This window comes from Stegostoma tigrinum, chromosome 3 (assembly GCF_030684315.1).
Source record: "Stegostoma tigrinum isolate sSteTig4 chromosome 3, sSteTig4.hap1, whole genome shotgun sequence".
Taxonomy (NCBI): Eukaryota; Metazoa; Chordata; class Chondrichthyes; order Orectolobiformes; family Stegostomatidae; genus Stegostoma; species Stegostoma tigrinum.
This window is the reverse complement of record NC_081356.1, coordinates 588,007-614,683: the sequence shown is the minus strand read 5'-3', so window position 1 is coordinate 614,683 and position 26,677 is coordinate 588,007. Positions and strand designations below refer to the sequence as shown.

The 26,677-nt window shown below is 40.8% G+C and overlaps 1 protein-coding gene across 1 annotated transcript in view; it reads left to right on the top strand.

Annotated features, from left to right (window-relative positions):
• LOC125450680 (A disintegrin and metalloproteinase with thrombospondin motifs 19-like) overlaps nt 1-26,677 on the top strand; it is a 456,336-nt gene that overhangs the window by 413,576 nt on the left and 16,083 nt on the right. The gene's annotated exons all lie outside the window — the stretch shown is intronic.

The following is a 26,677-nucleotide window of genomic DNA, read 5'->3' as shown; positions in this document are numbered from 1 at the left end:
ATAATTATGATCTGCTATGATCTTTACATGGGAAATAGGTTGCTTACTAGTCATCATCTGATGAGCGTTCTGATGGAGAGGAGTAGGAAGAGGATGAGGAGAAGGTAAAGGTAGGCACATAATACCAGAAGACCATTTGCATTTCAACTCAGATACGGTGAATTCCTTAAAGCTCAAAACACCAATCAGTCACTCTGGCTGAATCATATTATTATGGTTCCCACCCCAATCCCCTGCTAACCAAAAGCTGTCCCGTTATCAACTTACATTCCACATTCAGGAGGTTATAGCTTGGGAACTTTTTAAAACTCAAGGTAATTGGAAAAGAGTCAACATGGTTTATCAGAGGAAAATTGTGTTTAATCATCTTATTGGAAGCCTCTTAAGGTGCAACATGCACTTTGGATACTGAGGAGACTATTGACATATCATACTTAGGTATCCAGAGGTATTTGCTAAGGTGTCACATAAAAGGCTATTGCACATTGTAGGAGTTTATAGTATATGGGCTAACATTAGCATGGAGAGAAGATTGTCTGGCTGACACAAAATAGAATGTACATAGAAATAGAACTTCTTCAAATTGGCAGGAAGCAATGAATGAAGTCCTGTAGGTGTCTGCGCTGTGGCCTCAGCCTTTTACAATTTACATCAATGACTTAAATAAGGGGAGCAAATCCGTAGGAGCTAAATTTGCAGGGGTAAGACAAAATGGGTATTACAATATATTGTAAAGAAGTCATACAAAGTTTGCACATGAAAATAGGTAGGCTGAGCAAGTGGGCAAGAGTCTGGCAGATAGATTATTACATGGGAAGTGTGAAATTGTTCACATTGGCAGGAAGAAAATATTATTCAAACAGAGAACAAGTGCAGAATTTTAAAGTGGGAAGGGTTCTGGGTGTTCTAATGCATGAGTCACAAGAAGTTGTATGAAGACAAAAGTAGTACTGAATGCAGACAGAATGCTATAGTTTGTTAAGACAACTTTCTAATTTTAGATATTAATCCGGTAAGCCTTCTCTGAATTAAGGAGAGGTGATGGCCGAATGGTATTATCTCTGAGGCTCAAGTAAAGTTCTGGGGGAAAAGTTCAAAATCCTGCCACGGCAGAGAGTGAAATTTGACTTCAATAAATATCTGGACCTGAGGTTCCAATGATAACCATGAATCCATTGTTGATTGTTGGGGAAATACCTATCTGGTTCACTAATGTCTTTCAGGGAAGGAAATCTGCTGTCCTTACGTGGTCTGGCCTACATGTGACTCCAGACCCACTATGGTTGACTCTTAACTGCCTTCTGGGCAATTAGCGATAGTTAATAAATGCTGACCTGGCCAGCTATTCCCTCATCTTGTGAATGAATAAAGGAAAAAAAAATGCCTCAGTGCATTTACAGCATTCCTTAAATAAGGTGACCAAAATCATGCATAGTACTCCAGAGGTGGTTAGCCTGGTATGAGTGAACAATAACATCCCAACTTTTGAAATAAAATCAGACAGGCCTGGTGATATCTGTGCAAAGAGAAACAGCAATAAAGGTCATGTCCAATATGACTCTTCTTCAGAACTGCCTATTTAGCGTTGACTTCCCCTGTAATGATATCATAGTATTTGATTTTGTAATTCCTTGCTGTACCTGCATTCTAATCTCTGGTGATTCATGCATGAGGACTTTTATTCGTTTATGGCATGAAAGCGTTACTGGCTAATTGCCCAGGGGGCAGTTAAGAGTCAACCACATTGCTGTGGGTCCGGAGTCACATGTAGGCCAGACCAGGTAAGGATGGCAGTTTCCTCCCCTAAAGGGCATTAGTGAACCAGGTGGGTTTTTCCAACAATTGACAATGGATTCATGGTCATCATTGGATTCTTAATTCTAGATATTTATTGAATTCAAATTCTACCATCTGCTGTGGCAGGATTCAAACCCAGGTCCCCAGAACATTATCTGGGTTTCTGGATTAACAGTCCAGTGATAATACCATTAGGCCATTGCTTCCCCAGATCTCTCTGTATCTCAGAACTCTGCAATCTCTCATCATTTAGATATTATTTTTTTTTATTCTTCTTGCCAAAACCAACAATTTCATATTTTCCTATGTTATTCTCCATATGCCACATCTTTACCCATCTCCATGTGTTCTCTTCACAATTTACTTTCCTACCCTATCTTTTTGTTGACAGCACATTTGGCAAACATACCTTCTGTTCCCTCATCAAAGTCATTCAATAAATTGTAAACAATTAGTGTCCCAGCACCAATGCCCGCAACACACCAGTCATTGCATCTTGCCATACTAAAAGATTTGTGCCTATTCTCTGCTCCCTGTTAGACAGCCAGTTTTATTTTTGTCCACATCAGTATGCTAACACCATGAGATTTTATTTTCTGCAGTGTTTTGCAGGTTCACATCACTGTGCTCATATTCATGGCAGACCTGGTACATTGAATTAAAATGAAAAAAAAAATCCACTTTGAAACCTAACATTCTGCTTTCTTTCTGGCCATTTATTTTTCCCCACTTGTAGTTCACACACTACCTCAGCTTTATTGTAGGATCACACTGCTCTGTGTCCCTTTGGTCAATCAACATATGCAGAATTATGTTCATGAATTTTTCTTTGCTCTATAGCCTACTGAAGTGAATCAAAAATGTTGCTTGGCCTGATGTCTAAATATAATTTTGGTTTCTTGGTTAGCTGTATTTTATTTGAGCAATGCTAATTGTTTTACACTATCATTTCTGAATCTCCTGCAACAACTGGAATCAACTACATTGCAGGCAAATCCTGGAAGCCAAAAAATTTAATTTTGAAAAAGGCAAAGCAAAACAAACACATCTTCTACGAACGGAGTTTTAAGAAAAAAATTCAAAAACTGACACTGCATAATGGGGCAATCAGCTTAATTGTGTGTTTTATGATTCTCTGATAGTTTTCTTCACAGCACCAATCATTTCCAGGCCTTCAGCCACCTAGCCCCCAAGCTCTAAGATTACCTCCCAAAATATCTGTGCCTCTCATTGGTCCCTATGACACTTTCCAAAAGCTAGCTCAACAGTCCTACTACCTCTTCATGAAACACATATCGAACAGTGTTTTGTAGCACTACTGTGAAGAAATTTTGGATGTTTTACTCTGTAAGAGACACTGTTTTGGCAAGTTGTAATGCCAAATTCCTTCAATTAGACACGGGCTTTTCAACTTTCCTTTTAGACAATTTCATTTATCAACATGTGAGACATGAGTGAAATTATCGTTTTAGCGTTCTGACCTTGTAAGTGGCCTGCATTAAGTCAGGTGCAGGAAGTTGCTCCATGTGAAAGCCTCAGAGCAGACATTTTAGACTTTCAAATTCTCTAATAGCCACTGAAGAAGTGTGCTTTGGCAGGTAAATCAAGCAGCTCAGCTGTCTTCAGGAACAGCTTAACCACATGTTTGAACAATTACAGCTCTCATACTTGAACGCTGTTTAACAGTAAATATTAGCTGCAATTGATGTTTTCAGCATTTCAGATGCATATATATCTCTAGGGTGCAACAAATAAAAATTTGCTGACACATTATGTAACAGCTACTTTTGTGTCATTTGCAGTTTGTAAAGTAGCAAAAGATTGTTTTTAGTTAGTTTTACTTTGCAGTTAGTGACATAGCCTCCAGTGATTATTTTTGAAGTTTGAAAGCAGTTATTCAGAGTTTAAATGTTGTGAAAATGAACATCAAGTTAGATTGCTGTTTAGCAATTCTTGAAATATACTTAAATTATTATGCATACAGCAAATATTTTCAATGCAAATATAAACATAGCCATTGGAATTTTAATAAACCCAAAAAAGTACAGCTCCTTGTGCAAGATGTTAGGGAGAGATCTTTATCCATGGAATTGTATCATACAAAAATCAAAAGGGCAGATTTTCCCCCGTTGTGTACCCAGGAAGATAAAATGCTTGGATGACAGAGGTAAAAAGAGGTAGAGGCCTATGCTATCAATGCTCTATAATAGTTTTGTATCGCCCAGGTGAGTCCAAACTAGCCCCAAAGTGGAATGGTCAACGTGGATGGGACAGATGTGGTGAAAGATGGAGTTTTTTTTACAGGATACGGCGTGAGTAGCTGTAGAATCAACAGGGAAGGACTTAATGGTGGATATCAGCAGCTGCTCTTATACACACAACCAGTTCATATCAGAAAGCTGCAAACAAGCTGCCCATGATTCTGTATTTACTTGTTTTCATGGATTGCCCCATTCTTACTGACATTAAGTATTGCTTTTCCTAAAAGCAACTCAGTCACTAGATGGTTAACAGAACCTACCTGGTACAGAAAGTTATCAGGACTCAGTTAGTCCAGAAGATTAACAGAATTTACCTGGACCAGATGGTTAACAGAGTTCACCTTGTGCCAGTCTCTCTCTGGATTTTCTCACTATCTCAAAAGAAATGCCTGATCTGTGTCACACCTCCATAAGGACAGTTGAGATCAGTGGTAAAGCATGCTAAATTTCATTCAATAGATGCAGATGAGTTCAACTATTTAGCCCATTTTAAACTCAAAGACCAAAACATTTTACTTTTGGGATTGAAGCATTTGACTAGAAGTCAATGGTAATGATGCACAAGGAAAACTGGTTAGCAACAAATGTCTGATAACAATGTGTGGAGCTGGATGAACACAGCAGGCCAAGGAGCATCTCAGGAGCACAAAAGCTGACGTTTCAGGCCTAGACCCTTCATCATCTGATGAAGGGTCTAGGCCCGAAACGTCAGCTTTTGTGCTCCTGAGATGCTGCTTGGTCTGCTGTGTTCATCCGGCTCCACACTTTGTTATCTCGGATTCTCCAGCATCTGCAGTTCCTATTATCTCTAGCAACAAATGTCTGGCTTCTTTTAAATGATTACTAAAGTGCTCAAGTGAATTGTTTACTGTGTGTCATAATTACTTTTTAATAATGAACATTTAAGTAAAGACACAAGATGTTTTATGCTGCCCATTGTGACCAATTTTTGACGCACAGTTTCTGGTATGTTTATTTTTGGTGTTTCTGGGTAACAGATGAGCAATAGTCTCGTGGCAAAGATTTCTCAGGCCTGCATAACTTTGTTGCCTGAGCTATCTGCATTCTGACATGATGCATTATAATGATAACCATCAAATTCCTTTGAAAGTATTAACCTTCATCGTGGTGTTCTAAACTATCCCTTTCCCTTTACTTGTATTCTCGATTATCCAACAAAATCTTCATGGGGGTAGCAGACTTAGAGCTCAGAAGGAATAAGGGCTTTGAAACTAGACAATTAACCTGCTAACACTTACAGAAATAACTAAATTTTAAGTAAAAATTAAAAGGGTTGTTCTGTTTCTACCCATTTCACAAGAACAGGGATATTTCCGCTGGAACACATAGCTGAGGTTTCACTATTTAGCAGTATTTTGCCTACAGTTTAAAATGTATGAATGCTGCATGCCGAATTAAGAGGTTTTAAGTTTCAACAATTCCCCTCAGCATCAAAGCCTTTCAAGTGCAAATCCTAGGAAAAATGTGAAGACATTAGAGTGCAGGAATGAGAGATAATGGGAACTGCAGATGCTGGAGAATCCAAGATAATAAAATGTGAGGCTGGATGAACACAGCAGGCCAAGCAGCATCTCAGGAGCACAAAAGCTGACATTTCGGGCCTAGACCCTTCATCAGAGAGGGGGATGGGGTGAGGGTTCTGGAATAAATAGGGAGAGAGGGGGAGGCGGACCAAAGATGGAGAGAAAAGAAGATAGGTGGAGAGAGTATAGGTGGGGAGGTAGGGAGGGGATAGGTCAGTCCAGGGAAGACGGACAGGTCAAGGAGGTGGGATGAGGTTAGTAGGTAGATGGGGGTGCGGCTTGGAGTGGGAGGAAGGGATGGGTGAGAGGAAGAACAGGTTAGGGAGGCAGAGACAGGTTGGACTGGTTTCGGAATGCAGTGGGTGGAGGGGAAGAGCTGGGCTGGAGCATCCTGTTTGTGGATGTACTCTAGAAGCTACAGCTCTTCTCTCTTGGACAAAAGAAGATTAAGAAGAGATTTGATGAAGGTTTTTAAAATCATTAGTGTCTGAACAGAGTAGTCAGTAAGAAATTGTTCCCGTTAGCAGAAAGATCAAGAACGAAAGAGCACAGATTTGAGGTGTTTGGCAAAAGAAGCAACAGTAATAGAAGGAAAACAAAAGCCTTCACAGAGCCATTGGTTTGGATCTGGAATGCACTGCTCAAGAGTATGGTAGGGATATATTCAATCAAAGCCTTCAGAAGAAAACCAGATAATTATGTGAAGCGTAAGAAATTTCAAGGCTATGGGGAATAAGCAGGAGAGTAGTCCAGAGACCCAGTGCAGATATAACAGGCCAAATGCAGAAAACATTTTATGATTCTGTTCTGTAAGTTCTTGACTTTTCACTTTCAAGTTCACCGCAAACCTTCATCAAGTGACAAACCAAGATGCTTAGAAGCCTCATGCCATCTTCTCTACAACATGGATATCCAGCTACTGGGAATAATTACCCATTATGCCACATAATGCCCCTAAAACATTTAACCTATTACCAGAAATATAAATGAGCAGAAATGTGGTCAAGTGTGTTGCAGCTTTATCTATAGTTTTTTAAAAATTCACTTTGTGCAGGAATTAAATAATTTTTCTTCTTGCACTGTGTTGTTTTTTAGAACTTAAGAAACAATAAACATAAATAAATAGCAGAAGAATATTCCATTTGGACTTTTAAACATACCTAGGTGCTCCATTATTCAGGAAGGTCAATACTGATTTGAGTGGGACCACAGCTCAATTCCTGCCTGCCTGCATTTGTGTACCAAAGTAGCCAGTGATGCTCTATAACACAGCGCTCTGCAGTCTTTCTCCATTTCAATCATACTTTATTCACCCACCTCCCACCTCAGTTGGTAACCCCATCCCCCTCTCTGATGAAGGGTCCAGGCCCGAAACGTCAGCTTTTGTGCTCCTGAGATGCTGCTTGGCCTGCTGTGTTCATCCAGCCTCACATTTCATTATCTTGGAATTCTCCAGCATCTGCAGTTCCCATTATCTCAGTTGGTAACCCACATTTTCCCACATTATGTTCTATTTGCCACTGTTTTGCCCAATAATGTAACTTGTCTAAATCATTTTGAGTGGAATTGTGCTGCTTGGGATGTGGAGGCCAAGTCATTCATTGTAGTTAAGACAGAGTTGGATAGGTTCTTCATTATAAGAGGATCAAGGATTGTAGGGAGAAGGCAGGAGAGTGGGGTGGAGAAACATATCAGCCATGATTAAATCGGGAAGTACTTGAATGATCAAATGGCCTAATTCTGCTCCTATATCTTCGGGACAGGGGAACGTAATTGGGCAAAATGCCAAAGATTAGAATTGTGATAGTAATAAGGTTATGTTGCCAGCCCTTTTAAGGCTTGTTGAAAGTCCCCATTTTGCATTTTCATTTTATAAAGACTACTGAAAAGGCTAGCTTGTCTCAAAAAAACCATTATTTCTTGATGAACATTTTACTGTGTAGTATAGCTACAGTTACGTGACCTATAAACTATTCCCATGAGTTACTTTTCTCTTTTACTATTTCCTATCACCAACCAAACTGACTCTAAATCTTGATATTCTGAATCAAGAAATTATTGCTCACCATGGTATTGATCTACTTCTTTATTAACTGAGCTAACACACTTAGATTTCCTTTCTAAAATCTTAAATATCCTTGAATATTCCATTCCCAACTTTGACAAGTTGCAAACAACTCTCTGTAAAGGTTGTCATTTCATTTCTATTCATTTCTACTTTTGTTGTTAATTAATCCACCTTGTAAAAAGTGCTCTGTGAATTGAAACATAGTGTCTTTAATTTAAGGTAGACAAACTGGAAGCTGGAAGGACACAGCAAGCCAGGCAGCATCTGGAGGAAAGGAGCAGCCAACATTTCGGGTATAACCCCCTCTTCAGGACTGGATGTGGGGGTTGGGGGAGCTGCAGATAAAGAAGGGGGTGGAGTGGCAGAATGATGGTGATAGGTGGAGACCCGTAGTAGGAATTCCCTGGTTTGTTGATGGTGACCTACAGGTGCACACTTGCGTTTGTAAGCTCTGTCTTTCCTCCCATTTTCTGGCTATCACTATTCAGATCGCCAGACTGTACTATTGCCTTGCTTTTTTTGTACTAATTTTCTAAATTTCCCTTAATATCATATTGTCTGACCAGTAAATTAAATTCGGAAATGCAAACTGGAAAATGTGAAGCTGGTCTTGCAGACATCATTCTGAATCTAGTAAATTCAATAACCACTTGAATCAGTGCACTAATCTTTAAATCATTTTCATGTAAATACAAGATTATCATTTTATCACAATTCCTCACTTTTATTGTAGTGAAGACAATTATCTGCTCAGTGCAAGGACACCCAGGTCTTGTTGCACTTCACCCTTTCCCACTCAATCGCCACTCAGATAATAATTTGCCTCCTTGTTTTTGTTACCAAAATGGACAACCTTATCTTTTTCCACATTATATGTATTCTGCCATACATTTGCTCACTCATTCAGCAGGTATTCCTACATCCTTCTCACATTTCACCCTCCCACTCAGCTTTGTGACATCTACAAACTTGGAGAAGGTCCCCTGTTCCCTCACATCTCAGTTGTTCACAATATGATCTATGTTTCTTTTTGATCGAATGCTTCTACAGTTCCCCTTTGGGTATTGTGACTTTTGTTAATAGCCATGAGACAGGGTTTCCAGACCATTTAAGTCAGAAGTAAAGTTTAACATTTATTCAGTCAATACCTGGAATGGAAATGCCACAACCATACTTATTCATGTCATTTGTAGGCCAAGATGGAAACAAATCTTTGCAGGTGAAAGAAACTGATTCCGTCTGACTGTGCCTGGGTTGATTAGTTATTATGGAGCAATGGATCCTCTTGTGTAAGACTGGATTATCATCCACCGCTTCTTGGAGCATTGGGATTCATGACCTGAAGTCAGTTTTTCTATCATGTGACCAAATGACCAATAGTTATATTGCCGAACAAATGAATGCAAGTTAGAAACCAAAACGTAATCGGGGATTAAGGTGGCTGATCACATCAGTTTGTGATAAACTGATTTCTTATCTCTTTGTTAGAGATCAAGCTACTAAGCACTGCCTCTGAGTGGCGGTGGGAATGTGGTGAGTAGAGGGGACAGGCGCAGACTAGTGATTTTATGTTTTGGTAAATACACTGACAACGGGACTGGAAATTCCAGTGACCAACCAAAGTCATACCTACCACTAGTGTCCACCCATCACCACTGTTCTGCTTCCACCCCTACGCCCCTCTTCTTATCTGCAGCTTTCCCCTACTGCTATATCCAGACCTGAAGAAGGGTAATACCTGAAATTTTGACTGCTCCTCTTCTCCAGATGCTGCCAGGCCTGCTGTGTTCTTCCAGCCTCCTATTTGTCTCTCTTGGATTCCAGCATCTGCAACATTTTTATCTCTGGAAATTCCACAAGTGGTTTTGCCTCCAATATTTCTAATCAAGGGAAAGCACCCGGCCCACAGCCATGTGTATTTTAAGAATTTTCCAAAAGCACTTTGAGACAAGAGGTAATCCTTTGCTTACACAGGAAGGTAGTGGTGGTGAGCGAAAGCATGAGAGGGGTGCAGATTCTTAGCTGACAATTTGACAACCATTTTGAGGGGAAATAGTGTCCACTTCTTCCAAGTCATTTTCAAAATGTCCACATTGGTTACACTCTGTTTCTTGAAATTTAAGAATATGATTTCTTCACTGGACATGAGCATTTATTTCTTGGGGCTAACACCAGGCAGAGGCATTCTGATCAGGGCACTACAGATTGAACTCTGCATTGCTGTGAGGGTTTTAAAATTCATTTGTGTTGAATTTATGTTGTGTTTTTAAGGCAAGGCTAGATAAATTTTTGAACAGTAAAGGAATTGAGGGTTATGGTGAGTGGCCGGGTAAGTGGAGCCGAGTCTCAAAAAGCTCAGCCATGATCTTATTAAATGGCGGGACAGGCTCGAGGGGCCAGATGGCCTCCTCCTGCTCCTAGTTCTTATGGTCTTGTGTTCAGTAATTAGTAATTTAGGCACAGCCTTGTAAATAATTATCATCCTTATCAGTATTTATCAAAAAATTGAATGGAATAATGTCTCTTTCAGTCATTGAAGTTATTGATGATTTACACTGCAACAAAATACAGTAAGTGTAACTATTCTGGAACGTTTGGTTATATGTACCTGAACATGCAAAAAAGGCATCTGCATAAATATTTCAATACCTACATTAGAATCAAGGAAATGTTAACCTCCAAAATAACCAGGTGCTTGCTTGGTTTCCATTTCTTGGGTTCAGAAGATTGTTGGCTGAACTTACATTCACAAGTTCAGAGGATAAATGAAGAAAAAGCACAGTTCAAGACAGCTTTTGTGTGGAGAAAGAAACACAGTTAACATTTCACATCTGTGACCTTTCATAAACTATGAAAGTTTAGAGATGCAATAGATTTTGAGCAAGTGGTGACAAGGGTAAAAGGGAGGCCTGTGATGGAAGATAAAAGACAGGGGAGATTAAAGAACAGAAACATTAGACCTCCAGGGTCAAAGACATTGATGATTGTTTCACATAGTGTGTATGATGGTTATTCAGTCTAAAATGAAAGAAAATTGCAGCATTGTTATTGAAAGTCACAAGTGTAGTGTTCTTAAAATTGCATTTTTCCAAATGTGTGTTTTCATATAAAACTAAACTACATGCATTATTTTCCAGTAATTGCAGCTACAAAGTTATCTAAATATATGGTCTATGAGGAAAATTATCACTCATAAATAAAAACCATGTTCATTCGAATTAGCCCCGTTTGTGACAGTCTTAACACACGTACTTCAGCCATAATCTCTAAAGAGGTCAGATTGTTTAATGACGTGTGCGACTTGTTGTTATCAGTTCTTGTTGTTGCCTGGTGTCTGTTCATTGTTTGAGTAATGTTCCATCTCCAGCCTGTGTCATTCCTGAGGCAAGTGTTTGATCCAAGCAAGAGGCTTGCTTTTCAGATTCAGTGTCTCTGCTGAATTGATGTTGTTGCTAGTTGTTTGATTTGAGTAAAAGCTGCTTGGAGTTCCGTGCACCAGTACCACTGTGTATCCTTAGCAGTAAGCTTATACTGAACTTCATACAACGATGACAAATCAGGTTTGAGACCCTATGATAACTGTTATCTTCATTTTAGGATTTAGGTGAAATCCTTTTGCTGTCAGTACATGATCTATGTACTTCACTTCAAAAGAATATTTTCCCTGTTCAGCTTCAGGCTAATATGGCAAGCTATCTCGAGCAGAAACCAAATCCTGATTGTGGCGTGTAATAGCATAGAGTAATAGGGTCATACAGCACGAAAACAGACATTTTGGTCCAACCAGTCTATGTTGAACATAATCCAAAAATAAACTAGTCCCACCTCCATGCTCCTGGCCCATATCCAACCAAACCCTTCCTATTTGTGTACTTACCTAAATGTTTTTTAGTTGTTGTAACTGTGTCTGCATCCATGACTTACTTAGGATGTTCATTACACACACGAACCACCTTCTATGTAAACAAATTTCCCATTATGTCTTTCTGGACTCTACACTGAATTCAACAACTTTAGGCCACTAAATTTGTACCCAGTTGTTTTCTTTTCTATTGTTTATTTATTTTCGTCTGGGTAGCAGCACACCGACTTGCATATCTTTTATTTGTTTTCTTTTCTTGGCCCATCACCATTCCATCTCACACTAGAGGTCTGTCAGTGTAGGCATTCAGTCTCTCCTGCCTTCCATCCTATCATGGGCCTTCCTTTTGTTCTTGTCACACCTAATCCTTGCTCACATCCTCTAGCATCTCTAATCTTTCCCAGTTCTGACAACCCATCACTGAGCTGAAATATGAATAACTCTCTTCTTTACCTGAGCTGTGTTTTTTTTTTAGAATTTTCTGTTTTTATTTCATATTTTTTGATTTCAGATTTCCAGCACACAGAGTATTCTGCTTTTCACAAAGAGTGTAAGACTGAGGGAGATGTAAGACTGTCAGAGATCGACGCTTCAGTCAGCCTGACCTTCCATGGCAGCAAGGCAAATCAGGAGCTCCCCCTGGTGTTCCAGCCAATGTCCTTACCACAAGTAACACAAAACTGATGAAGAGATAATGCTTTGCAGGCCTCCCTAACCTGTTCTTCCTCTCAACCATCCCGTCCTCCCACCTCAAGCCGCACCTCCATTTCCTACCTACTAACCACATCCCACCTCCTTGACCTGTCCGTCTTCCCTGGACTGACCTATCACCTCCCTACCTCCCCACCTATACTCTCCTCTCCACCTATCTTCTTTTCTCTCCATCTTCAGTCTGCCTCTCCCTCTCTCCCTATTTATTCCAGAACCCTCACCCCATCCCCCTCTCTGATGAAGGGTCTAGGCCCGAAACATCAGCTTTTGTGCTCCTGAGATGCTGCTTGGCCTGCTGTGTTCATCCAGCTTCACACTTTATTATCTTACAAAACTGATGAACATGTCTTTCCTTCATTGGTATCTATGTGACATTACAGCAGGCTGACTGCCACGCTTGTCCAGAAGATTTCCACAGTAATTTTCCATGAATGTACCAGTTCAACATGTTTATGTTTAACAAGTGACTGCATAAATGTTAATCTATAATATTAAAAATCTTCCATCTGTGTGGTCCCTGCCAACCCTCTTCGTTCTATGTCTCAGATCCTCTGACTTGACTTTGGTAGAGGATCAACAAAACCTTCCAAGCTGCTTACATCCCTTTGAGTTTTCCATATAGTCATTGTGTAAAATTAGGAAGTTGGAAGGATGGAAGTTGCTGCCACCAATTCCACATTTGGAGTGGAAACAGCCGACATAAACCTATTGACCTGCCATTTATATTTTTGTCCAGGGGTATACTGCTGTGTCATTGCATCCAGGAGCATGTCGACTATAGTTTAACATGCACACTTTGGCTGTTACCATCATAAATATGGACACTGGAATTTACTATAAAAATACAGAAAATGGAAAACTGTGTAGAACTTTAGAATGGAGATCTGTGTCCTCATTCATTTATCCCCCAATCACTAGTATCACTTTGCCTGAAGACCACACATCACCTTGACTTCTTTGTGGAATATGGGAGAGATTAACAATCATATTATAAGTGTTATTACTCTGTCTCATCAGTTCTGCATAGTTCCCTACCAAAAGCTTTTGAACTGCTGCCTTCACATCTTCAACTATCTGTTTTTTGGAGCACTTCTAAGACTGGCAAATCACATAATGTTCACATGAGAATATCTTTCAGTTTTGAATGCTGCAGAGAAGTATTACTAGTTTTTTGCAACTAAACCAGTTTGCTCTGGCCAGTGCATTATCTCATTCTTTGGGGAAGATACTGGCGTCTCATTACTTTGGCCGAGCAGCCCTTTGGATTGCACATTTTCCATTCTTGCATGCTTTCTGACCCAAAGGATGTTATAATGACAATTCGTAGCTGTCAGGAAGCCCTTCACAGTCACTGGGGCCAGCTGGAGCAATGGTCTAAACTCAGTGCCCTCTTCCACAGCTGTTGCCTTATGGATAATCCGTTGTGTCCAGATATTTACTTTTGCCAAAAGAATTTCATGTCATATTTATGTCTGAAAGAAGTTTGTGCCATCAAAATCATATAGTTCCTTTGTAAAGAAAAGCTATTGGGCTGTAGTATTCACTCCAAATCTTTGGGGGCCATTTGACTTTGTGAAAAGTGCAAAACAAGTCATACTTTTGCATCAGTTGATCTCCATTCTTGAGATCAATGTGATTTTGAAAAACACATTTGAATAAGTGTGAATGAATGAACGATGAATAAGGACAAGATCAGACTGAAGTGAAATTCAGTTTCCCTAGCATGCTGCCTCTCTGGGACCTCCCCCAGAACACAAATAGTCCATCAGAAGGGTGCCAGCAGCCACTGGACTTAGATCCCAGTGAAATTCAGTGACTTAAGGAGGGAACATGCAGAGCAAATAAAATTCATGCAAGTGCAGATCATGTTAGATGTAGTGGTAAAATCTTTTTTCACAATTCCATGTACCGATAACAGACATAAGAACTTCTTGCAGTTTGAATTGGTGATTTACAACAATAGTAACTTCAAAAAATAATAACAGTGAGGTTGTTGACCACTGTAAATAGTTTTGAGTTAACTTTGTTGATTTCCCATTTTGAAACTGGCAGTGTACAAGGGAGAGTGTTTGTGTCAGTTTTAAAATGGCAGGGACTGTCCCCCTTGCATGGGGACTAGATCGGCAACTTGACAATTACTGAACAATTTAATGGGACTGGGGCCAAGGGAGCAGGAAGGTGTCCTGTGTGTGTGATGAATTGGAGAGGGCATTGATGATGTGATGTACTAGAAACTAAAGAGAAGAAAACAAGAATTGAAAGCTTGGACAGGTGAATTCTCAGCAAAGGGAATATCAGCTGAAGAAGTTGAATAAATGGTCTGTAACTTCATGATAAGAGATCTGTGAACTCCTTATTTTTGGAACAGGATCTTTTGCTGTCACCAGGGCCTTTATTTCAGCAGGCTGGTCATATGCATACATTTTCCTAGGCCCATGGGGTCTGACTGTATCATTGCTGTCTTCTTTGAAGTCTTCCTTTACCTTCCTATGTCATCCTAGATACCACCTTCCTGCTACTCCTGGAATTAAGTTCTGGGCAGAAGGTCCATGGTTGACTGTCCTGCCCCACCATTAATCGAGACCCTTAAGTAGCTACACATTGGCCATTTAATGGTCATATTGGCCACGTAACGGTCTCATCCTACCACAATTCTAAATAGAGCAGCTGCTGTTGAGTCTGCTGCCATGTGGATTGCTTGGCAGCTAAAACCAGCTCGTGACCTCCATTGGAGGTCCCTTAAACTCAAATTATTTGAGGAGCTGGAGCTGTACCCTTGCCCTTTCTGCCATTCCCGCGTAGAAACCCATGGTTCCTGGACCTATCCACAATCGTGGCACATTGTACAAACCATGCACGGACATGCGTACAAAGAAAACTTACATGTCATTGTGTAAAGGTGGTTAGCTTTGGGTGTGATTAAATGCAGTAAGAAAACAGAAAAGATGAATAAAAGTTCACTGTAATAGATTTGGAAGCTTTGCTTTTTAACAGAGCCAGTTTTTAAAGTCATAATTGGTATCTTCTCCATCTAGAAACATTGCTGTGGAGATTCCTGTCGAAGTCTGCTTTCCAGAATGTAGACACAATCAAACCCAGCAAACAGAATGCTGTCTTTGACTCAGAGAAAGTAACTTTCTTCCTGCCGATCAACCTCCCCCATCTCAGCCTGGTTGGTCACATGAGTCCTCTGTAACAGCCATCCGAAGTTCAATAATGCTCTGCATATAGGGTAGCTTTGATTAGCTTACATCTCCAAAGCTTGTCTAAGTCACGGCTCCATGGCCCCAGCTGGTGAGATTTTAATGTCAGACACAAGCGTTGAAATTTGGTTGCATGTCTTGCTCCCCTGTTGATAGCGGAGGAAATAAGAGTCTCTTATATTTCTCAAATTTATTTGTTTCTGTTGAGGTCTCCATGAACTGGAATGTGGTTACCTACTAATACACATTGACAGCCATCTTGATGGGAGACGCTATCCATTTGTTTCTGTGAAATGCCCTTTTTCAGTTGAAACTGCATTTTTAAAAAGATTGATATGTGAAACCAGCAATGAAAGTATATTCAATATTTGTTATAGCATATTTTCATAGCAGATAGGTGAATTTCAGATCCTGATAACCACATGAAAATACAATATGATAGTGATAACCAACACCTAGTTCAAAGAAACACTGCCTATTTGCTACTTCTGAATGCAATGAAGAAAAGGAAGAAGCATGGCAGGATTGAATTAAGGACAATATTGCAATGTGGGTGAGACTGGATGTCCCACATGAATTAAGGACAGAATCCTGGTAAAGCTAAGGTATAAAAGATGTGCAATTAGTTAGCTCAAAATGGGGGTCCACGGGCAACCACCTATAGGTTTAGGAGAAGGAAAATTACTAATCCAGAATAATTAACTGGAGAAAAATTAATTTCAATAGCATAATTTAGGAAATACAGTGTAGATTTTTTTCTAGGAAGGTCATGTTTAGTTCTTGGAAATTTGTAAATAGCGAGAATACTGATCACAATATTCCAGTCTTCCCAAGACTGGACGGAGATTCAGAAGCCTCAAGAATTGCAAACATTTTTTGTTCAAGAAAGGCTTTAAGGATAAGCCCAGCAGTTATGGACCTGTCAGTTTAACTTCAGTAGCGGCAAATCTTCTAGGAACAATTTTTTACAATAGCAGTAGTAATTACTTGGAAAAAGGTGGGCTGGTTATTAAGAGTCATTTCTGAGGATGGGTCACCAGACATGAAATGTGAACCCTGTTTCTTCCATCACAGATGCTGTCAGACCTGCTGACCTTTGCCAGCAATTTCTGTTTTGTTTGTCAAGAGCCAGCGTCTATTTATAAAGGAGAAATCATGTTTGGCTCACTTGCTGGTCTTATTTGAAGACATGGTAGAAGAGTTGATGAAGATAATGCTGTTGATGTGGTGTATGTTCATACCCAGAAGTTGTTTGATACAGTGGCATGCAACAGACTTATGAGGAAAGTTGTAGGCCATGGAATAAAAGAGACATAAAAACGTGGATACAAAATTGACTGAGTGCTAGGGAACAAAGTAAAGGTCAATGAATGTTTTTCAGGCTGGACCAAGGTTTGTAGTTGAGTTCCTCAGGAGGTTAGTAGTCGGGCCCTTGCTTTTCCTGATATAAGTTAATGATCTGGACCATGCTGTGCAGGGAATAATTTCAAAGTTTACAGATGACATAAAACTTGGAATTGTGAACTGATAATGATGATAATGTAGACTTCTGAGACAAAATTGACAAGTTGGCAGAATGGTGGATAGATGGCAGATGAGGTTCAATGCAATAAACGGGGAGGAGATACATTTTGTCTGAAAGGCAAGGTCACGGTGATCATGTGCGACTTCAATAGGCAGGTGGACTGGGTGAATAATGTTGCTGGTGGATCCAAAGAAAGAGAATTCATGGAATGTTTGCAGGATGTCTTCTTGGAACAGCTCGTGATGGAACCCACAAGGGAGCAGGCTATTCTGGACTTAGTGCTATGTAATGAGTCAGACTTTATAAAAGACCTTAAAGTAAGGGAACACTTAGGAGGCAGCGATCATAATATGGTAGAGTTCAGTCTGCAGTTTGGAAGAGAGAAGGCAAAATCGGATATAATGTTGTTACAGTTATATAAAGGTAATTACAGGGGCATGAGAGAAGAATTGACGAAAATCGACTGGAAGCAGAGCCTAGTGGGGAAGACAGTAGACCAACAATGGCAGGAGTTTCTGGGTGTAATTGAGGACACAGTACAGATGTTCATCCCAAAGAAAAGAAAGATTATCCGGGGTGGGATTAGACAGCCATGGCTGACAAAGGAAGTCAGGAAATATATCAAAGAAAAAGAGACAGCCTATAAAGTGGCCAAGAGCACTGGAAAATGAGAAGATTGGGAAGGCTACAAAAACAAACAGGGGATAACAAAGAGAGAAAGAAGGAAGGAGAGGATCAAATATGAAGGTAGGCTAGCTAGTAATATTAGAAATGATCGTAAAAGCTTCTTTCAATACATAAGAAACAAACAAGAGGCAAAAGTAGATATTGGGCCGCTCCAAATTGATGCTGGAAGGCTAGTAATGGGAGATAAGGAAATAGCTGAAGAACTTAACAAGTACTTTGCATCAGTCTTCACAGTGGAAGACATGAGTAGTATGCCAACAATTAGGGAGAGCCAGGGGACAGAGTTGAGTACGGTAGGCATTACAAAAGAGAAAGTGCTAGAAAAGCTAAAGTGTCTAAAAATTAATAAATCTCCTGGCCCTGATGGGCTACATCCTAGAGTTCTGAGGGAGGTGGCTGAGGAAATAGCGGAGGCTTTGGTCGTGATATTTCAAAAGTCACAGGAGTCAGGGAAAGTCGAGATGATTGGAAAATTGCTGTTGTAACTCCCTTGTTTAAGAAAGGATCAAGGCAAAAGATGGAAAATTATAGGCCAATTAGCCTAACCTCGGTAGTTGGTAAAATTTTAGAATCCATTGTCAAGGACGAGATTTCTAAATTCCTGGAAGTGCAGGGTCAGATTAAAACAAGTCAGTGTGGTTTTAGTCAGGGGAGGTTGTGCCTGAAAAACCTGTTAGAATTCTTTGAAGAGGTAACAAGTATGTTAGACCAGGGAAACCCAGTAGATGTTATCTATCTAGACTTCCAAAAGGCCTTTGATACAGTGCCTCACGGGAGGCTGCTGAGCAAGGTGAGGGCCCATGGTGTTTGAGGTGAGCTACTAGCTTGGATTGAGGATTGGCTGTCTGACAGAAGGCAGAGAGTTGGGATAAAAGGCTCTTTTTCGGAATGGCAACCGGTGTGAGTGGTGTCCCACAGGGTTCAGTGTTGGGGCCACAGCTGTTCACCTTATATATTAATGATCTGGATGAAGGGACTGGGGACATTCTGGTGAAGTTTGCTGATGATATGAAGATAAGTGGACAGGCAGGTAGTACTGAGGAGGTGGGGAAGCTGCAGAAAGATTTAGACAGTTTAGGAGAGTGGTCCAGGAAATGGCTGATGAAATTCAATGTGAGTAAATGTGAGGTTTTGCACTTTGGAAAAGAGAATACAGGCATGGTCTATTTTCTAAACGGTGAGAAAATTCACAAATCAGAAGTGCAAAGGGATCTAGGAGCGTTGGTCCAGGATTCTCTAAAGGTTAACTTGCAGGTAGAGTCCGTTGTTTCTGTTAGGCGGGGAGACTAGGTCACGTGGGTACAGCCTTAAAACTAAAGGGAGTAAATTTAAAACTGAAATGAGACGACATTTCTTCAGCCAGAGAGTGGTGGGCTTGTGGAATTCACTGCCACGGAGCGCAGTGGAGGCCGGGATGTTGGATGCCTTCAAGGCAGAGATTGACAAATTCTTGATCTCAGAAGGAATCAAGGGCTACGGGGAGAGTGCAGGGAAGTGGAGTTGAAATGCCCATCAGCCATGATTTAAATGGAGGAGTGGACTTGATGGGCCGAATGGCCTTACTTCTTCTCCTCTGTCTTATGGTCTTATGTCTTATGGACAGAAGAAAATTGGAAGAGAACACCAAAAGGGGGAGGGGGGGTACAGTTCTCAGGGGGAATATGCACAGATCATTGAAGATGGTAGTACGAGCCTAGAGAGCAGTTAATAAAGCGGACAGTGTCTTTGGTTTTAATAATAGGATCACAGAGTGTGAGAGCAGGGGGCTGATGTTGAATCTGTATAACACACATTAGACCTCAGCTGAAATATTGTAAACCAACCTGGGCACCACATTATAGAAGGGTGTGAGTGTATTGGAGAGAGTGCGTAAGAGGCTTATGAGAATAGTTCCTGGGAAGGGAAACTTCAATTTTGAGGATAGATTGAAAAAAGTAGGACGGTTCTCCCTGGAGAGAGGAATGATAAGAGCAGGTCTGATCAAGGTTTGCAAAAATCTTGAGCAGATTGGATAGAGTGGACAGACCGAGAAAGTGTTGTCCTCTGTAAAAGGAACGAGAATGAGATGGCATAACCATGAAGTGATCGGCGAAAGGAGGAAATCTGATGTAAGGAAAATCTGTTTCACGCAACAAGTAGTTGGGATGTGGGATGCACTGCGTGTTGGAGGAGGGTTCTATTGTGGCATTTGAGAGGGATTATTATTAGGATGGAAAGAATGTGTAAGAATACGAGGGTAAATTGGGAGATCGGCACAAAGTAATGATGCCCAGTTGAAGAGCAGGCGCAAACACAATGGCCTCCCCAGTGCCATAACATTTCTCTGATTCTATGACCATGTATGAGATTTCTGATGATGATTTGAGACAGTTGATGAGGGCAATGCGGCAGCTGTAGTGTTTATAAACTTCGAAAAGATATTCAATAATGTTCCGCATAGCACGCGTGAGCAAGTTTATGGCCGAACAGCTATAAGTCAGTCAGTTTATCCTTGGTAGTTGGCTGCTTCTCAAAACAATACTTTGGACAGATAATCACTTTGTTCAAATGTTAGATTAACTAAGGAAGAGCAAGAAATTGTTACTATCAAATCATTACTTGAGAATTTTGTTTGGGGAACAGAGAGGGTTGATGATTGTAGTAGTATCCATTTGCTTTTGATCAATATTTGATAGCACAACAGACTTGCAAGTGAGTTAGGTGACATGGAATAAACTGTACAATACAGCATTGACATGAAATTGGCTGAATGACAGCAAACATAGAGCCGTGGTTAATCATTGCTTTTGGACATAAGAAAGGTTTATGGCAAGTTCCTCATTGAATGGGATTGAATGGTCCTGATGGGATTTATCCAAGGATTCTATGGGAAGCGAGGGAAGAGATGGCAGGGCCTTTGGCGATGATCTTTTCATCCTCACTGTCCACAGGTGTAGTGCTGGAAAATTGGAGAGTGGCAAACGTCATTCCCTTGTTCAAAAAACGGAATAGGGATAACCCCGGAAATTACAGACCAGTTAGTCTTAGTTCAGTGGTGGGCAAATTATTGGAAAGGGCTCTGAGAGATAGGATTTATGATCACTTGGATAGGCACAGTTTGATTTGTGATAGTCAGCATGGATCTGTGAGGGGTAGGTCATGCCTCACAAACCTTATTGAATTCTTTTGAGGGTGTGACCAAACATGTGGATGAAGGTGGAGCAGTGGATGTGGTATACATGGATTTAAGTAAGACATTTGATTAGGTTCCCCATGGTAGGCTCATGGAGAAGGTAAGATGGCATGGGATAGGGGGAAATATAGCAGATTGGATTCAGAATTGGCTGACTTTTAGAAGGAAAAGGGTGGTAGTGGACAGAAAATATTCAACATGGTGTTCAGTTACGAGTAGCGTACCACAGGGATCTGTTCTGGGTCGTCTTCTACTTGTGATTTTTGTAAATGATTTGGATGGAGGAGTGGAAGGGCAGATTAGTGAGTTCGTGGACGATACGAAGGTGGGTCACATTGTGAACAGTGCGGAGGACTGTTCTAGGTTACGAAGGGACATTGATAGGATGCAGAGCTGGGCTGAGAAGTGGCAGATGGAGTTTAACCCTGAAAAGTGTGAGGTGATTCATTTTGGAAGTATAAACTTGAAAGCAGAATACAGGGTTAATGGAAAGTTTCTTGGCAGTGTGGAGGAGCAGAGGATCTTGGGGATCATGTCCACCATTCCCTGAAAGCTGCCACCCAGATGGATAGAGTTGTTAAGAAGGCGTATGGTGTGTTAGCTTTCATTAAAAGTCGGATTGAGCTCAAGAGCCAAGAAGTTATGCTCCAGCTATACAAAAGCCTGTTTTGGCCACATCTGGAGTATTGGGTTCAGTTCTGGTTGCCTCATTACAGGAAAGTTGTGGAGGTATTGGAAAAGGTGCAGAGGAGATTTACCAGGATGTTGCCTGAAATGGAGGGAAGGTCTTACAAGAAAAGTTTGAGAGAGCTAGGGCTGTTCTCTTTTGAACAATGAAGGATGAGAGGTGACATGATAGAGGTGTACAAGACGATCAGAGGTATAGATAGAGTGGACAGCCAGAGACTTTTTTCCTACTGTGGAGGTAGCTATTACAAGGGGCCATAGTTTTAAAGTGAGTGGAGGTAGATATAGGGGAGACATCAGAGGTAGGCTCTTTACTCAAGAGTGGTAGGAGCGTGGAATGCATTGCCGGAGAAGGTAGTGGAGTCGGCCTCATTAGAGGCATTTTAGGTAGGCATATGGATGATAGTATAAGGTAGGGGTTGAGATTAGATAGAACTTTGGATTGGGGTCAAAGTTCAGTACAACATCGTCGGCTGAAGTGCCTGTACTGTGCTGTACTGATCAATGTTCTATGTTATGTGTTCTATGAATGGTATTACGACCCTGCTCCTCCTGATATGTGTCAATAACCTACATTGTGGTCTGCAGAGAACAGTATCAAAACTTGGAAGATTTTGTAAACTCGACACAGGTTTCAGTAGAACTTCAAAACAACATCAACACATTAGAGGTTTCTTTAAAACTAATCATCTTGATAGTGAGAAGTTTGCACATTTAGAATAATACAACAGAAACTGGGTTTATAGCGAACAGTAAACATTTTAACCAGAATGTCCAGTTCATTATCTCTGAGTAACTCATTTTAAATTTTGGAAATGTCTTTAAAATAAAAAATAGAATATTTACTAGTTATTTTGCAGTACAATAGTCAGATTGTTAGAATTTGTTTCAAACACAGCGATCAATGTCCTGGTATCTAAAAAGCACAGCCTAATTTTTACGTCATCCTTGCAAGACTGCAATGGGCACAGTTGCCATAACCTCATTATGGCAATTAATTCAATTTTGAAAATGATCAGTTTTCTGGACAAAGCTGGTTTATAGCATGCCTTTTTAAACAACTGCAGAAAGATCACAAACGCCTAATTTGTGCTTAAAATTCTATGATTTTTTGCACTAGTTTTGCCAAATTAGCACAAATAAAACAGCGGCATTGAGTGAAACTTAGATGTGAATCCTGTGCTCATTATTTTCATGAACAGTTGTTTTCCAGCAGATGTCCTTTTGAAAGAATGGTAACCTCTTCCAATTCTTCCCCTTCCCTAGGCCTAGGGTGCTGAAGCCAACAAGAGTGCTCCAGTTGGCTGAACTTAACTCAGACAACAAGGTCAGGTATAGAATTCTATGCCTGCTGTACATAACCACATAATGCAAAGAGTTTAATGCACAGCAAATTCATCAGAAAATGTTGAAATGTTATTAGCCTTGTACTTGCATTAGGACATTAATATTATGTGACTGAATGTGATCTGCTTTGGAATATGACTTCATTAGATAAGCACTTAACATAATTCCATTTTATTTGTGGCACTCCTCACCCCATATCCACTGTAACCCCACGTTGATGCACAATTCATCCCGTTGTTCTTTTTATGCTGGATGCCAATAAGTTATTTTCCTGCATTGTCGGTGGACCAATAACCAAAGGTCAATGTGATGTCTCTACCTCTACAATGTTTATTTGGGTATTTAGAGACAAACCCTAATTAATGTATCCTGTTCAGTTCCTGGAATACCCCTCCAGTTACCATGGCTAAGTTCAACCAACCAAGCACGAACTGAACATCAAATCCAGTCGGTAGTGTGTGTTTGCCTTAAGTAGTCTGTTTTTCCTGATGTGTGAATTCTTACTCTTTTTTAAAATATAGTAGCAGGTATTGAAAAATCCAGTAGACGTGTATTACAATTAACTATTATGTACAAACATTACATTCCTTAGGGAGATAAGTGTCTATATTAAGTGATAGGGTTAAAACAGAGCAATATACAGGTTACATTTTTAAAAACCTTTGCTGATATCCAAATATTTTTATTTATATTTATAATATTTACTCTGTTGAACAGTCAAGACGGTGAACAGTCTTGGTAGCCTTGATCTGCTGTCTCAGCTTGTATTGCTTTCATTCTCCTTAGTATTTGAAGAAGAATGTCCCATGTCTCAAATGGCTAAATATTTGGTTACTGGGTACGGTCATTTGAAGTTGCCTTCTGAGCTTGAATTGTCTTAGGGATAGTAATCCCTTCTCCATTGGTGTTGCCATGAAAATGCAACAGTGCAGTGTGAGAATCTTGCTTTGTTGCTCAACATTTGATGATCATTAAGTTGATGGTATGTACCATTCATTCTATTAGACTGAGCCTAGAAACATAGAAAAGTACAGCACAGTACAGGCCCTTCGGCCCACAATGTCGTGCCGTGGAATAATCCAAATCCAAAAATAAAATAAAATAACCTAACCTACATTCCCCTCAATTCACTGCTGTCCATGCGCATGTCTAGCAGTCGCTTAAATGTCACTATTGACTCCACTTCCACGACTACCACTGGTAAACTATTCCGTGTACTCACAAGTCTCTGGGTGAAGAACCTCCCTCTGACGTCTCCTCTATACCTTCCTCCTAACACCTTAAAACTATGACCCCTTGTGGCAGTCAATCCTGCCCTGGGGAAAAGTCTCTGGCTATCAACTCTTTCCATGCCTCTCATTACCTTGTACACCTCGATCAGGTCACCTCTCTTCCTCCTTCTCCCCAGAGAGAAAGGCCCGAGCTCAGTCAACCTCTCCTCTTAAGACAAGGTCTCAAGTCCAGGCAGCATCCTGGTAAACCTCCTTTGCACCCTCTCCAAAGCCTCCACATCTTTCCTATTATAGGGCGACCCGAACTGGACACAATATTCCAAGTGTGGTCTCACCACGGTTTTGTACAGCTGCAGCATAACCTTGCGGCTCTTAAACTCGATCCCCCGTTAACAAAAGCCAAAACACCATATGCTTTCTTAACAACTTTATCCACCTGGGTGGCAACTTTGAGGGAGCTATGCACTTGAACACCAAGATCCTGCTGTTCCTCCACACTGCCGAGAATCCTGCCTTTAGCCTATATTCAGCATTTAAGTTCGACCTTCCAAAATGCATCATGTCGCATTTATCCAGGTTGAACTCCATCTGCCATTTCTCAGCCCAGCTCTACATTCTGTCAATGTCTCATTGAAGCCTGCAATAGCCCTCGATACTATCAACGGCACCTCCAACCTTTGTGTGATCAGCAAACATACTAACCCACCCCTCAACCTCCTCATCCAAGTCATTTATAAAAACTACAAAGAGCAGAGGCCCAAGAACAGAGCCCTGCGCGACACCACTCAGCACTGACCTCCAGGCAGAATACTTACCATCTACAACCACTCTCTGCCTCCTGTCAGCCGACCAATTCTGAATCCAGACAGCCAAATCACCCTGTATCCCATACCTCCTGACTTTCTGAATGATCCTGCCGTGGGGAACGTTATCAAATGCCTTGCTAAAGTCCATGTACACCACATCCACTGTTCGACCATCGTCAACCTGTCTCGTGGCTTCCTCAAAGAACTCAATAAGATTTTTAAGGCATGACCTGCCCCTCACAAAGCCATGCTGACTCCCTTTAATCACACTATGCTTTTCCAAATAGTCATAAATCCTATCCCTCGGAATTCTTTCCAAAACCTTGCTGACCACAGATGTAAGACTGACTGGTCTGTAATTTCCAGGGATTTCCCTATTCCCTTTCTTGAAAAGAGGAACAACATTTGCCTCCCTCCAATCTTCCGGTACGACTCCTGTGGAGAGTGAGGAAGCAAAGATCTTCGCCAGCGGCTTAGTAACCTCCTTTCTTGCTTCACGGAGCAACCTAGGATAAATCTGGTCTGGCCCTGGGGACTTATCAATCTTAATGTTTGCCAAAATTTCCAGCACATCAACTTCCTCAATCTTGATCTGTTCAAGCCAGTTTTCCTGCTCCTCAAAGTTCTCATTCACAACAAGGTCCCTTTCCTTAGTGAAAACCGAAGCAAAAAACTCATTTAGGGCTTCCCCTATCTGCTCAGACTCCACGCACAAGTTCCCTACGCTATCCCTGATCGGCCCTTCCTTCTCCGTGATCATTCTCTTATTCCTCACGTATGGGTAAAATGCTTTCGGTTTCTCCTTAATCCTTCCTGCCAAGCCTTTTTCGTGCCCCCTCCTGGCCCTCCTCAGTCCATTTTTGAGCTCCTTCTGAGCAAGCCTGTAATCCTCTAAAGCTGTGCTAGTCCCTTGCTTCCTCCACCTTGCGTACGCTGCCTTTTTCTTTTTGACAAGAAGCACCTCTGTACCCGTCGTCCAAGGCTCCTTAATCTTACCCCTTCTTACCTGTCTCAGAGGAACAAATTTATGAATAGTGAATGACAAATATGACTATGGATCATTCCCCACTCAGTACAGTTTGCCAGTAAACTGCAATCCATTGTCAGATACTAACCAACCTGGATTATCAAATAAACTGAAAATAATGTTCATCATATCAATGACAGTCGTGTTTGTTGCAAAGTATTGCAAAGCTAATAAACAATGGGAAATTTTCAGGTGTAATCTTCCACATACATATGTCTAACACACTGAATGTAAGAGATAAAACAGTAGTTTGCATGGTTTTCTCAATTTATAGGAAAAATTCTGTTTGAATTGAAAATTACATTTTTACAGCAATCAATTTGAACAAGCATATTAATTCTGTGATTCAAGTGCTAGGACACTCATAACCTTCAGCATCTCCAAGCTCTGCAATTTCCCTCAAGTTAGATCATATGTTTTGCTTTTATTCTTCCTGACAAAATGGACGCTTTACTCCACCATGCTCCTGGCTTCACCCGCTGTCCTCCCTTGGAACCTTCTTTCACTCCTCAATACACACAAACCCAATCTTTTTAACCGTGACTGCCACCAGCAGAATGTGTCACTATCTTTAAGAACCAAAAGAACTGCAGATGCTGTAAATCAGGAACAAAAACAAAATTGCTGGAAAAGCTCAGCAGGTCTGGCAGCATCTGTGGAGGAGAAAAAAGAGTTAACATTTCAAGTCCGGTGACCCTTCCTCAGAACTGATAGTGGCTGGGAAAACGTCAGTTTATATGAAGTTGCC